At 38.8% G+C, this 14,775-nt stretch overlaps 1 pseudogene; it reads right to left on the reverse strand.

Annotated features, from left to right (window-relative positions):
- Nucleotides 1-1,671: 1,671 nt before the first annotated feature.
- On the reverse strand, nt 1,672-11,516 carry LOC137235075 (T-complex protein 1 subunit delta-like; annotated as a pseudogene).
- Nucleotides 11,517-14,775: the final 3,259 nt, after the last annotated feature.

Below are 14,775 nucleotides of genomic sequence, written 5' to 3' on the forward strand. Positions count from 1 at the left end.
GGTAAATACCCCCGTGTAGCAGGACCGCACGAAATCTTAACTCTTCTGTCAAGATAAAGGCCGGAATATAACGACTTAAGCCAATAAGCCTTATTCCTTTATTTTCTGCTGCTGACTAGAGTATCACCCCATATCGGCTGCTAGTTCGAAATCATCCTATATCGAGAAAAAAGGTTCCCCTTTCAGGATTTTTTCACAAAACGGCTCTATATTAGAATTACGTTCAAGAACGCCTTATCTCAGAATGATTTTCAATAGTTCCCCTCTGATGTCAAAATGCATTTAACTTTTGTTCAGATGGGGATTTTTTTTGAATTCTACAAACAAATCCTAAAGGAATAACCAAACCAACATAACTCTTTCCCAATCCACGAGATATGTAGCAGAGAATTAAGTATTTCCTTCCGCCTACCAAGGATAGGAAAGTACTGGTTTTAAAAATGCTTCAGAAAAGTTAAAGGTGAATAAATAGTATTTCATGTTTTCCATGAGCACTCATTATAATATATCTCTTTGTTAATAATATTGTTTTTTTTCTTGATACAGAGATACATTACCCATGTAGGAATATGACAACAAAGTGCTCTCAAACTATGCGATTACTAAACTCACGTTCCATTGTTGATTTTTTAAAATAATGGATAATCAAGTGCTATTCTTGAACTAAAGTCCGCGAACAATTGTAAAGCAATGACGATCTTTAAGATTGTGGTTTTTTTTTGCTATTATTATCAACTAATGAAAACAAGTCTATCATCACTAATATAGAACTGATTTTTCGTAAGCGAGCAAATGACTAGGAATAGTGGAATTCACATTTTTTTTAAACAAAATTAGACGTCATTATCTTTGAAGCCATCTGTTTTAAATTTAACGATGTGAGCGACGTCGAAACCTAGTGAAAAGCACAATCGGGGTTGCAAGCGGAAAATCATTGGTTCAAATCCTACATCGTTAAAAGCTAGTGAATTCCCACCCAGTTGCCCCATACGTCAAGTTATTCGAATATAACTCACCTAATTGTACTATTTACTCTCGAATGCCAGCGAACTTAGAACGGCACGCATACGATCAGCTAACGAGCCATCTGGGTGGAAGTGACCTTGATTGCAGGTTGCGCTTGTTGGTGTCGCGAGGAAATGGTAGAAAGGCTGACCATTACAGTAAAACCATTTCTAACAGATCCCAGTGCGTTTTGTAACATTCCCTTGTGTCTGCAAAGAGTCAAGTTTAAAATAAGATATACACGATAGGTAAATTAGATCAAGACTAAGACTAAAGACTCACTGGTTTTAACCCATTCTGCACCACCTGGTAAATATGGACGTTTATCGGCCAGGATTGTCAACGAGGAGCTTTGAATTCATGTTTGGCACCTTTTTCTGCCGGCACAGTTCATATTCTGCTTTGACGAGTTGATTTATGCAGTAAGTGCAGATGAAACCAATAGCTCGAGCCGGATATGAACTAGAAACCTTCTGCTTGTGAGAGGTTGTAAAAGTTGCCAAATCCCTGATATTTTGATCAAAGCAGCAAGTATATTCAATATGTGGTATGAAATTTAGTAAATGGTTCACTATGGAAAATGGCATACATACGCACGTTCTAAGCTCAACGATTACTTTGAACAAATATTTAAAAATAGACTATATTGAAAATTTTGCGATCAATTCAACCCATTGTATTGACAATATCATCAATCTTCAATATTGATCGCACTGTTTCGGTAGATAATGATATTGCCGAAATGCTGACCAGTCAAGGTTGTAAAACATTTTCTGCTAGAATATCAGTAATAGCACCTTTGCGCACATTAATACCGGCCGTTTTTCACCTTGTGCATGACGATTTCTTAGCTCAGTAACTGTAGCAATCGGATTAAGACCAGCATTCTCAGCCAATGTTGATGGTATAACCTCTAAGGCATCAGAAAAAGCACGGAAACAATAAGCATCAACACCTTTCACTGTCTGTGCATAGGCAGCCAACTGTAGGGCCATTTCAATTTCAGGTGCACCACCACCAACAATCTGAGCACGTTTCTTTACCAAGCAGCGCACCACACAGAGTGCATCATGTAGTGAACGTGCTGCCTCTTCGAGTACCAATTTATTTGAACCACGACAAACAATGGATACAGTACGTCCAGGATTTTGTATGCCAGTAATTTTGACAAACTTTGTTCTGCCACTTGGTACCTCCTCAACCAAATCAGCACTTACAAGATTTTCAGCAACAAAGTGATCTAATGATGCTATCGGACGCCAATTCAAAGTTTTGCAAACAAATTCGATATCTTCACGTTCAACATCTTTTACAACAAGACACTTGATCTTGTCAAGGAAATGTTGGGCCAAGTCAGAAACAGCATCTCTTAAAATAGATTTTTGCACCCAAAGAACAATGCAGCCTGCTTTCTTAATTTGTTTGACAATATTCAAAATGTAAGCGCGTTCTTCTTTCAGCACACGATCCGTTGCTGCATAATCTGATACAATAACATTGTGATCCAAGATCAGTCTTTGGCGCTGAAGGAGACAGCCTGGTTTCACTGAAAACACACGCGCCAGGTTGTATGTCGATAGTTTTTTTTTTTGAACGTAGTCCAGCTATCACTCCTGCTGTATTGTGCTGTATAAGTGAAATCTTTAAAAACGCACGGATTGAAACTCTGAACTGATTGTATGTGTTAACACAGAAAGCAATCTTATGTCAATTTAGCGATAAGCGAAAAAATGAATCAGATGTAAATCTTGACATGAATGTAATGTGTGGCCAGTGATATGAACCACTTATAGAGATCCTCACGAGGATTATGTAAGCCACAGATAGAAATCCTGACGAGGATTTAATGTGTATACAGTGATATAGATAGAAATCCTGACGAGGATTTAATGTGTATGTAAAAGTGATATCAAATGTGTACAAAGTGATATCAAACACAGATAGAAATCCTGACGAGGATTATGTAAGCCACAGATAGAAATCCTGACGAGGATTTAATGTGTATACAGTGATATGGAAATAAACACAGATAGAAATCCTGACGAGGATTTAGTGTGTATAAAGTGATATAAATGTAGTGATATGCAGCACAGATAGAAATCCTGAAAGGTTCTAGTATGTGCAAAGTGATATTAAGCACAGATAGAAGTCCTGAAAGGATTTAATGTGTCTACAGTGATGTGCAATGCAGAGAAGAGAATCGTCTGCAAATATTTAATGTGTCTTAACAGGTATGTTGAACACAGATAGAAATATTTTCCAAAAAAAATTTGGCGTGTTTAAAAAAAAAAATTAAAACGCAGATGGTAATCCCAATGTGGATATAGTGTAAAATGTGAACCACAGATAGAAATCCCAACGAGGATTTAATGTGTATGCAAAAAGTGTGACGTGAACGCTGATGAATATCCTCGAGTAGCCACCCAGGGTATCTTTCCCAACCAAAGGAAATAAATTTTGTATATTTAACTTGACGTGGAATACGTACAATTTAAAATATTTATTAAGATAAAATGAGAAAAAATACAAGCTATATAATATAGTGATATAGTTTATTTGTGATCAAGCCACTAGCCACCCAACGCAGTGCTAATTTTTTGGCTTTTGGTGTTATTTCAGCTCGCAAACTGATTACTAAAGTGATTTCCGTGATAGATAAGCTAAGGCTATCAACCAAGTGAAAATATGGTTCCTGACTAGGAAGTTTTGTCAACGTATGTGACGACGAGGGGTACAATACAGTGCAGCGATGAGTGCGAAAAAAAAACTAAAAAAAATTCACCGACTGTCTGCCTTGAGCGGTGTCGAGTAACCCTTACCACTGGTGGGGGGAATTACCCGATCGTCAAAAGGCTATTGGTGTGTTTAAAAAACACGAAATTTAGCAATTTCACTTGCTTTGCCTTTAATATATCTAACACGGAATGCACTTTCCGTGCGTAAAATCACGCAACTAATAATAAAAAAAGGTTTTTGTGCAACCAAGCAACCACGTACGTACCTTAAGTTTTTATTTGATAAATTGATCGTTGGGCAGAGATGTGTTGATGTGATGGACTGATTAATGTGATGATGTGATGTTTCTAATGGATGCGATATATTCTGGCCTGTTCTGAATTCCGATTCCGATCAATTTTTTCGGAATCGAAATGGATTGGTGTTCTCAATTTCGATTCCGACCAAAAATTATCGGTTTGAAAAGTATTGCCTCTGAGCAGTCGGAATGAAAATTAATTGGCAGATTATACACAAATGTTGCGATATTTGTCTTTCAAATAATTTTTTTTTAAATTCTTCTTTTTATTTGGAAGAGTTGTGTGTATTTTTTTTGTTTAAATTTGAGTTAAATTGGCATAATAAATCTTTCTTTAAAAACTTCTATCAAGAAATCTATTAGGCAAACTAATCGATGCTGATCGAAATGAAGTCGACCTGTTCTGAATTCCGATCCAGAGCATTTTTACGATTCGCACGCACAATAGCACGTCTTCTTGCGTCTGCGCATCAAAAACCATATCTGCAGGCATTTTTTAATTAAAATAAAATTTTATGATACTTAAACCAAAACACATAAGCAAAAACAGATGATTAAACTGGTTACCGAATCGGAATGAAAACGATTCGAAATCGACTTCGAATCTTTTTTTTACAATCGGAATTGAGAACACCAAATAGAAATCGAGTCGAAATCAATGTCGTTTTACTTTTCATTCCGAGTCGGAATTCAGAACAGGCCTGATTATAATAATTTGATTGTGATGTTGTGTGATGAAGCTAATGGACTGTATGATATAACGGCTTGTATGTGATGCTGGATGGATGTGATGATTTTAATGTATGTGATATCGAAGATGATTTTATTCGTTTTAGCTGTATGATGTGATGATTTGTGGCTGTATGTGTGCTCGCTTGTCTTGTGTTTTCACTGGTTTTATGTTTATAGTACCTCTTCAAACTTTTATAATATTTATCCATAATGTGAATTTCCAATAAGAATTTTTTAAAAAAAAGTGCTGATTTTGCTTCTCTCGGCGCGTAAGGACCAAATGATTGCGGGGGGAATGTGGCACCCGTGTCGTGGGGCGCGATCGCACGCAAATAAAAGAAATAGAAAAGAGAAGAATTATTACCGATTCGTTACAATTTATTTATAAACGATAAATATTTTACAATAATGGTTTATACAAGTGAAGCACTCACAAACTTCCTGGACGTCAGGAAGTTTAATTAATTTCACAATATAAATAGCAATTCCGAGTGAATATGCCGTAGTGCAGTTAGGAAGAAATTAATCGAATTAGCAAATGCACTTAACACGTTCAAATGTATGCCAGTGATTAATTGCAAATAGCAAGTTAAAAATTAAAATTTAAGTGACAATGGCAAGAAGTTTAATTATACGAAATAAGTTCACTTGGCAGTTCACAATTTAGAACACAGTTTAAATTTTACAATGTACACTCGAAAAAAAAGTTAGGAAACTCACCTGGGGCTGGCTGCTGGCTCGTTGACGTTCCAAAATAGAAAGAAGGATCAAAACCGCGAACAAGTCCGCGGCACCTGCCGATAGCTAACTTTCGTTGAGTTTTTCCCCTTCAAGGTTAGCTTTCGGCTGGTGTTAGCCGTTACCGGTAAGAATAATAAATAAATAACTAATGTGCATGTTAGGGTGGTCCGAAATATTTAGGCTGGTGGCCTAAACAGAGAGGTACGGTTGGCCACATAAGTCTTCCAGGTCGATGGAGATTTCTCTAGCCAGGCTAGTATAATCTCAGAATCTGACCATAAGAATATGTTGCATGCTTGTAAGTCGAGCTGTTTTCGAACAGTTGAAGCCAGTTTTGCGAGTAGGACTGCACCACATAGCTCTAAGCGGGGTAAGCTTACAGTTTTTATGGGGGCAACTTTGCCTTTCGCAACCAAAAGAGAAGATTTTATTTGGTTACCCACATGTGAGCGGATGTAAATCGCTGCGCAATATGCTTTTTCCGAGGCATCACAGAACCCGTGGATTGGGGTGTCTTGCCCTGGAACGACATTAGCCCATCGAGGGATTTCGATGTGGCAAATGGCTGGCAGATTTTCTGCGAAATGTTGCCATTTGGTAATGTTGCGGGCTTGGCGCTTTCATCCCAATCGCTGCCATCCAGCCAGATTTCTTGGAGAAGCATCTTGGCCTGGATCATAACTGGCGACAGCCATCCTGCCGGGTCAAAAAGTTTTGCAACAGAGGATAAAATTTGTCGCTTTGTGACCGCATTTTGGGTGTGTTCCGGCAGAATGGTGTATGAAAATTTGTCCGTGAGCGCGTTCCATCGAATGCCAAGAGTTTTGGTATTGATTGTGCTCTCAAATTTCAAGAAGTTGGAGCCTAGAAGATCCTCCTTCGGAAACTGTTCTATTATGGCCGCGTGATTAGCCGTTAGTTTCTTTAGTATGAAACCAGCTGATTTTAGGGCGTTTATCACTTGAACGAGTGATTCAGTGGCGTTGTCGATGGTATGACTTCCGGATAGGATGTCGTCGACATACGTTTGCGTCTTGAGAATTGTTGCAGCCAACGGGAATGTCGCTTTCGTGTCATCGGATAGTGGATGTAGCGTACGAATAGCGAGATATGGTGCACAATTGACGCCGAATGTAACCGTTTTTAGATTGAAATCGCTAACATTGGAGTTGGCCGATTTGCGAAATAGGATTCGCTGAAAATCTTTGTCGTCCTCGTGTATAAGGATCTAACGGTACATTTCTTCAATGTATCCATTGAACACATACTTATGCATGCGCCACTGTAGAATTAGTAGCATGAGATCTGGTTGGAGAGTTGGACCAGTGTATAGGACGTCATTCAGGGATTTTCCTGACCCAGATTTTTTAGAGGCGTTGAAAACCACACGAACTTTGGTGGTGACCTTATCTGGTTTGACTACCGCATGATGTGGCAAGTAAAATGAGAAGACCTTGCCATTCGAAGTTATTTCGCATGGGTCGGCAGATTCCATGTGATCAAGGTCGAGATAATCTTGCAACACATTGTTGTACATTGTACCTAACTCCCCCTTTTTCTGAAGCGATCGCTCCATGCTGAAAAACTGCTGCAGAGCAGCCGGACTGGATTTGCCGAGGGAGAGTTTCTCAGGAAACTCTTCCTTGAATGGAAGTCGCACAACGTATCGACCGTTTGGTGCACGTTTCGTGGTTGTTGCATATATCTGCTCACACGCTTGATCCTCGGGGGATATCTGTGGAGGTTGTGGAATTTCCTCCTCTTCCCAAAATTTTCTCAGTTGAGAACTTAGTGTCTCGTTTGACGCTTGGACTTGTGTCGAGAATGACACAACATTTTCAGCTATTGGACCACTGAGAATCCAACCAAAAATGGTTTTTTGCGCAAGTATGCTATAGCACAACTTTTTTATACCTTCCATCAGAATTTGTGGACGTATGTCGCTGCCAATGACCATGTCAGTCTGACCTGGTATGTGACAACTGGGATCAGCGAGCTCAAGGAGTTTGAACTGCTGCCAGATTTTACGACTAATGGTGGATGTTGGCAGATTCTTTGTCAGTTGCGGCAACACAATGGCATGAGCCTTTATCCTTTTCATGGCCTTGGATGCAACCAGTGTCAAAGGACAAAGCTTGGGGGACTTTTGTACGACTTGTCCACCCATGCCAGAGATTTCGAACTTTGAATGTTCGAATGGAAGTTTCCACCATTTTTGAACTTTCGAGGAAATGAAAGTTCTTTCCGAGCCCTAATCAATAAGGGCTCTCAGTTGAAATAATTCCCCTTCGTGTTCGACTGCGACCATAGCAGTAAGAAGGAGAATTTGGTTATCATTGGCTGCATGCAATGATTGAACCGGTGCGTGTTTTGAACAACACGGTAGCTCGCTACAATCGGAGCTATTCTGCGTTTGTCGAACGGGAGATGTTGTGTGCATTCGTTCGCGGGGTGGAACGTTGAGCTTGTGGGCTCGCATGCAACAGCGTGTGATGCCGTTGATGACATGTCGAACATGACCACTTGCTCATGCACTCACTGATGATATGAGTGCTGCTAAGACAGTTTGTACACAGCTTAGCTTGTTTTACGAATTGTGTCCGGTTTTGCACAGACTTTCGTTTGAAACGTGGACAGAATCTGGGAGGCGGGGAGTTGCAACATTGGCAAGTTTCCTTTTTAGATTCTGCCACAAGGGTTTGCGTCCTGTTGAAGGACCTGTTTTGCGCAGAATTTTGATGAGCGACTGGTCTTTGTTTGCTTGGTTGAAGCCTATTGACCCTTTCAACGACTTCATATCTCGAGGTGAGAAAGTCGTTCATTTGTGACCATGAGGGTAGATCTCTTCGAGAAGAGAGAGATTGTTCCCAAAGTGACAGGGTCGTTTCTGGGAGCTTTGATGAACAAATGTACACCAGAATCGGATCCCAACTGTCTGTCGTAACTCCTTGGGAGTGAAGGACGGATAGGCAGTTGTTGATTGTATTTTGCAGTTTCTGAAGTTGCTCACTGTTTTCGGATGGAATAGTGGCAAGAGTCAGTAAGGATTTGATCTGGTTGTCAACCAGGATCCGCTTGTTTTCGTATCGTGACCGTAAAGCTTCCCAGGCAAGGTCAAAGTTATCATCGCTCAACGCATATTGCTTGACGATGGAGCTGGCTTTACCTTGCGTTTTGTACCGGAAATGGTACAATTTCTGAGCACGGGAGAGCCTTGGGTGGTTAATGTACACCGCTGTGAACATGTCACGAAAAGCGGGCCATTCTTCATATCCACCATAAAAGGTCTCCGTGTCGCATGCTGGGACTTTGAGGTAAATATTTACCTCAGCCGGGGGTTATTCCACGCGGGGTGGTGGACTCGGCGTTGCCATCATTTTGATCAAGGAAAGTTGATCGGCAATCTTTGCTTTTGTCACTTCATACGTATCAAGGCAGGCGCATTCTTTGCCTTGTACTGAACTCTTGAAGTCTTCAGAGAAACTTTCGTCTGGTTTCGAAAATACCAGATCGTAAACCGATTGAAGTCGTGCCCAATAATCATCTAGTGATTTGTCCTTTATCATGAGATACGATTCAGTGTGATCCTGAATCGGTGCTTCGTTGAATTTTGCACAATATCTCATCAGATTGTCACTTTCCGCGATGAACTTTTGCGCGGATGGGTCAACTGATTTGGATTTCCGGCGAGGGGATGTTGACCTTTCCTTGGCCGTTTCTTCCTTTGGGCCACCTTTTGGTTTTGTCCCGGTTTCGGACATTTTTGGGGGACTGAGAGGCATTTTATGCAAACTTTTGGGTTTTCACCAAAAAAAAACCGAATAAAATATTTGTCCGCTCAGAGAACGTTCGCAAAATTCGAAGATGGAAAATTCTTCGTGCCACAGAAATTTAAAAAAGGGAATTTAAATTGGTGGCGGTGTTTGTGTTTTTTTTTTTTGTTTTTTTGAAAAATAGAGTCAAGCACGGACAACGGGACGTTCCTTAAATAATTTAAATCCGCGAAATTCGGATTTCAATAGTATGTATAATGTTTTGTAAAAACAAAAAATATAAAATTTAAAAAAAATCACAAACACTTTTCACTTATATACACGTGTAAATATACGTATGGAAATAAACATCTATTTGTAAATTACTGGTATATATAGGTATGTATATATTAGAAAATAATAATACTTTGAGGTTTGTATGGATATTTTTTGAAAAGTTCCTAAAGGGACGAAAATATTTCAAACTTAGTTTTGTACGACAGAATAAGTACAAATGTACATGCGCAATATACAAACGTATGTATGTATATATGTTTGTTTGTGCGAACGTATGCACGTGAATAAAGGAGCTTCTCTGTTTATGTTTACAAACAGAAGAGTTTGTTTTGATTCGCTTTTTCGTCGCTTTAATGTCGCGCTTCTTTGTGAAGCTGAGTGCGCTTGATTGCACTGTTGGGAGAGTGCAGAAAAGAAAGATGAAAAACTTGCAAATATGAGAGAGGTTGAGAACTTTGATCAGCAGTACACAGCTCTCGTTGCTAATGTAGCTATATGTGCTGGGAGAATGTCGCTGGAAGAGCGACATGAACGTGTGAGTAAACACATATGATGTTCTCAGAGTATGAATGCTGGAAAAGCAACTTGAAATTATTTGTACGTGTATGTACGTATGAATATTATGATTTTTATATATGCTGGCAAGCAAGAAAAAATCACTTGGAAGAAGTTGAACTGTATCGACAAGTTCAACGCTCTGTGCGAACAACGTGGTAAACTCAGCTGTAGAAGAAGTTTTTGCCGATGTTGTTCTTGCACAGTGGGTTTGAGTAGGCAAGTAAACTGCAATTTTTTGTTGGTTAAATACCACTAGAAATATGTATACATATATATATATATATAATTGGCGGATTTTGCCTATTGGTATAGCGGAATATTTTCTACCAATTTTTGGTTGCAAAAAAGTTGCAGTAAAACCAACGGTAAGAAAATTTCCGCAATATTCATGTATATATGTGGATATATATATATATATGTTTTTGCAGTTTACAGAAATAATATAACTTTTGTGGGAAAAAAGTTTTATTATTTTTTATATATTTTTTATGAAAAATAAAAAACTGCCTACTCACCGATTCCTGTATTCTTATGCTGCTTATATTGTTGGTCTGCTTGTTGATGATGCTTCTGCTCAGCTCCTGGGTAAAGATGATTTCTTTCTTTTGTTTAAACAAATTAAAATTTTTTTTCGCAATTTTTTGTGAATATATGTAAGTGCTTGTGCGAAAACAATTTTCATAAATATTTTGTTTTTAAATTTTTAATGCTTTCGCAATTTTTTTGTTTTTGAATACGAGTGTATGTGTATATATATATTTAAGCACTGCGAAACCCCTCAGATACTGTAGGACTTTTCGATTATAATGTTTTGTCAATATTTTTTTAGCAATTTATGTTTTGAACACACACTGTCACTTTTTTTTTTTTGCTTTTTGTGTGGTTTTTAGTATGCACTCAATTTATATATATAAGTATATTTTTTTTTGGTTGAATGTTTTTGTCGAACGAAAAATTCGATTTTAATAATTAAAATTTAGTTTTTAGGGCGGGCCAAGGATGGCTGCGAAGTACCATGAACAATTGTGATCTTTCTTCGCTTAACTCTTATAAACAATAAATACATTTTTGAGTTTTTTTCGAAAACGTTATAAAATTCACTGTTAATTTATTATTAATGAGAATGCAAATGTTAACACAATATTAATGTTAAAACCGATATTAATTTGGAAATTTATAATGTACAAAATTTATGCGATATAAATGTAAAATGGAGCGCGTCCGCGATTGCCGGCTAATAGTACTTGACTGTTGGTCGGTTGCCGTTTTGTTGATGGCGATGGCCCTTCGTGGGTGTTGGCACCTTCCAATTCACCGCGCACGGCCTCGCGTAAGGATGGCGCGCGCCGCCGTCTACCTGGGGATGTAAGCGGCTTAAACACACTTAACTTTGGCATGTCCAAGTTGTATTCGAAGTCTTCGGAATGTATTCAACAATTCCTCTTCTGACACCAATTGTAACGGATTTACTGCAATTCTCCTTATTTGCAATCTTCTGCTAACGTTCGTATCGCTAAACTGTTGAATAAATAACTCCAATATTGAATAATGGAAAAATGGCCTTTATTAAAGTACTTCACAAAAACACATATACTTTGCACTGAATAGCTTGCTTAATTAAACCAAACTGGTTGATAGCTCAAATGAAACTGATTCTCGCCTCCACCGTTGTCGCCCCTTTATATTGTCCGACCTCCTCGTTACATATTTCTAGGCTTTTCTAATTCCAGAACTTACTAGTTAGTTATAAATTTCTCAGCTACAACTACAGACGTATAATTTTTATAGCTTCTCTCATACCCCATGCGCTTGTATGTGTGAGCGACACTTCCACAATCACAATTGCATACCTTTAGGAGCATTTCCGGTAAGATATCTTCATGTTCTTGTGCCTTGCTCTCAGCTGCGTGTACCTACATATGTGTAGACAAAATGATTGATTCGTTTATGTAGATACATAATGATTGATTTATAGATGTGCATGCAAGGCGCTGCTTAGCATCGGGATAGAGAAGGCAGCACCCCTTAATTTTGCTAATATTCGTAACAGTATTTTAAAAGGGAGTTATCCTTAGTTCTATAGGAAAACGCCTTTTCGAGATATAGCCATAAAGGTGGACCAGGGGTGACTCTAGAATGCGTTTGTACGATATGGGTATGAAATGAAAGGTGTTAATAAGTATTTTAAAAGGGAGTGGGCCTTAGTTCTATAGGTGGACGCCAATTAGAGATATCGCAATAAAGGTGGGCCAGGGGTGACTCTAGAATGCGTTTGTACGATATGGGTATGAAATGAAAGGTGTTAATAAGTATTTTAAAAGGGAGTGGGCCTTAGTTCTATAGGTGAACGCCTTTTCGAGATGTCGCCATAAAGGTGGACCAGGGGTGACTCTAGAATGTGTTTGTACGATATGGGAATCAAATGAAAGGTGTTAGTGAGTATTTTAAGAGGGAGTGGGCCTTAGTTCTATAGGTGGACGATTTCTCGAGATATCGCCATAAAGGTGGACCAGGAGGGACTCTAGAATGTGTTTGTACGATATGTGTATCAAAGAAAGGTGTTATTAAGTATTTTAAAAGTTATTGGGCCTTAGTTCTATAGGTGGAAGCCTTTTCGAGATAACGTCATAAAGCTGGACCAGGGTTGACTCTAGAATTTGTTTGTAAATAGGGGTATCAAATGAAAGGTGTTAGTGAGTATTTTAAAAGTGAGTGGGCCTTAGTTCTATAGGTGGAAGCCTTTTCGAGATACCTTCATAAAGCTGGACCAGGGTTGACTCTAGAATTTGTTTGTACGATATGGGAATCAAATGAAAGGTGTTAGTGAGTATTTTAAAAGGGAGTGGGCCTTAGTTCTATAGGTGGAAGCCTTTTCGAGATACCGTCATAAAGCTGGACCAGGGTTGACTCTAGAATTTGTTTGTACGATAGGGGTATCAAATGAAAGTTTGTAGTGAGTATTTTAAAAGGGAGTGGGCCTTAGTTCTATAGGTGGAAGCCTTTTCGAGATACCGTCATAAAGCTGGACCAGGGTTGACTCTAGAATTTGTTTGTACGATAAGGGTATCAAATGAAAGTTTGTAGTGAGTATTTTAAAAGGAAGTGGGCCTTAGTGCTATAGGTGGACGACTTTTCGAGATATCGTCATAAAGGTGGACCAGGAGTGATTCTAGAATGTGTTTGTACGATATGTGTATCAAAGAAAGGTGTTAATAAGTATTTTAAAAGGGAGTGGGCCTTAGTTTTATAGGTGGACGACATTTCGAGATATCGCCATAAAGGTGGACCAGGAGTGATTCTAGAATGTGTTTATACGATATGTGTATCAAAGAAAGGTGTTAATAAGTATTTTAAAAGGGAGTGGGCCTTAGTTCTATAGGTGGACGCCTTTTCGAGATATCGCCATAAAGGTGGACCAGGGGTGATTCTAGAATTTGTTTGTACGATATGGAAATCAAATGAAAGGTGGTAGTGAGTATTTTAAAAGGCAGTGGGCCTTAGTTCTAAAGGTGGACGCCTTTTCGAGACATCGCTATAAAGGTTGGGCGGGGGTGACTTTAAAATTTGATTGTACGATATGGGTACCAAATGAAAGGTGTTAACGAGTATTTTAAAAGGGAGTGAGCCTTAGTTCTATAGGTGGACACCTTTTCCAGATATCGCCATAAAGGTGGCCCAGGAGTGACTTTAGAATTTGTTTGTACGATACGGGTGCCAAATGAAAGGTGTTAATGAGTATTTTAAAAGGGAGTTTGCCTTAGTTCTATAGGGGGACGCCTTTTCGAGATATCGCTATAAAGGTGGACCAGGGGTGACTCTAGAATTTGTTTGTACGATATGGGCATCAAATGAAAGGTGTTGATGAGTATTTTAAAAGGGAGTGGGCCTTAGTTCTATAGGTGGGCGCCTTTTCGAGATATCGACATAAAAGTAGACCAGGGGTGACTCTAGAATGCGTTTGTACGATATGGGTATCAAATGAAAGGTGTTAATGATTATTTAAAAGGGAGTGGGCCTTAGTTCTATAGGTGGAGCCTTTTCGAGATATCGCCATAAAAGTGGACCAGGGGTGACTCTGTAACGTTTTATACGATATGGGTATCAAATTAAAGGTACTAGTGAGGGTTTAAAAGGGAGTAGCCCTTAGTTGTATATGTGAAGGCGTTTTCGCGATATCGACCAAAATGTGGACCAGGGTGACCCAGAACATCATCTGTCGGGTACCGCTAATTTATTTATATATGTAATACCACGATACTGTTCCTGCCAAGATTCCAAGGGCTTTTGATTTCGCCCTGCAGAACTTTTTCAATTTCTTCTATTTAATATGGTACATTTTACAAAGTTTTTTCCAAAGTTATATTTTCCGTTAAACAACCAATCCAATTACCATGTTTCATCCTTTTTTTCATATTTGGTATAGAATTATAACATTTTTTTAATTTTTCGTAATTTTCGATTTCGAAAAAGTGGGCGTGGTCATAGTCGGATTTCGGCCATTTTTTATACCAAGATAACGTGAGTTCAGATAAGAATGTGGACTAATTTTAGTAAAGATATATCGATTTTTGCTCAAGTTATCGTGTTAACGGCCGAGCGGAAGGACAGACGGTAGACTGTGTATAAAAACTGAGCGTGGTTTCAACCGATTTTGCC

This window comes from Eurosta solidaginis, chromosome X, assembly GCF_040869045.1.
Source record: "Eurosta solidaginis isolate ZX-2024a chromosome X, ASM4086904v1, whole genome shotgun sequence".
In the NCBI taxonomy this organism is placed as follows: Eukaryota; Metazoa; Arthropoda; class Insecta; order Diptera; family Tephritidae; genus Eurosta; species Eurosta solidaginis.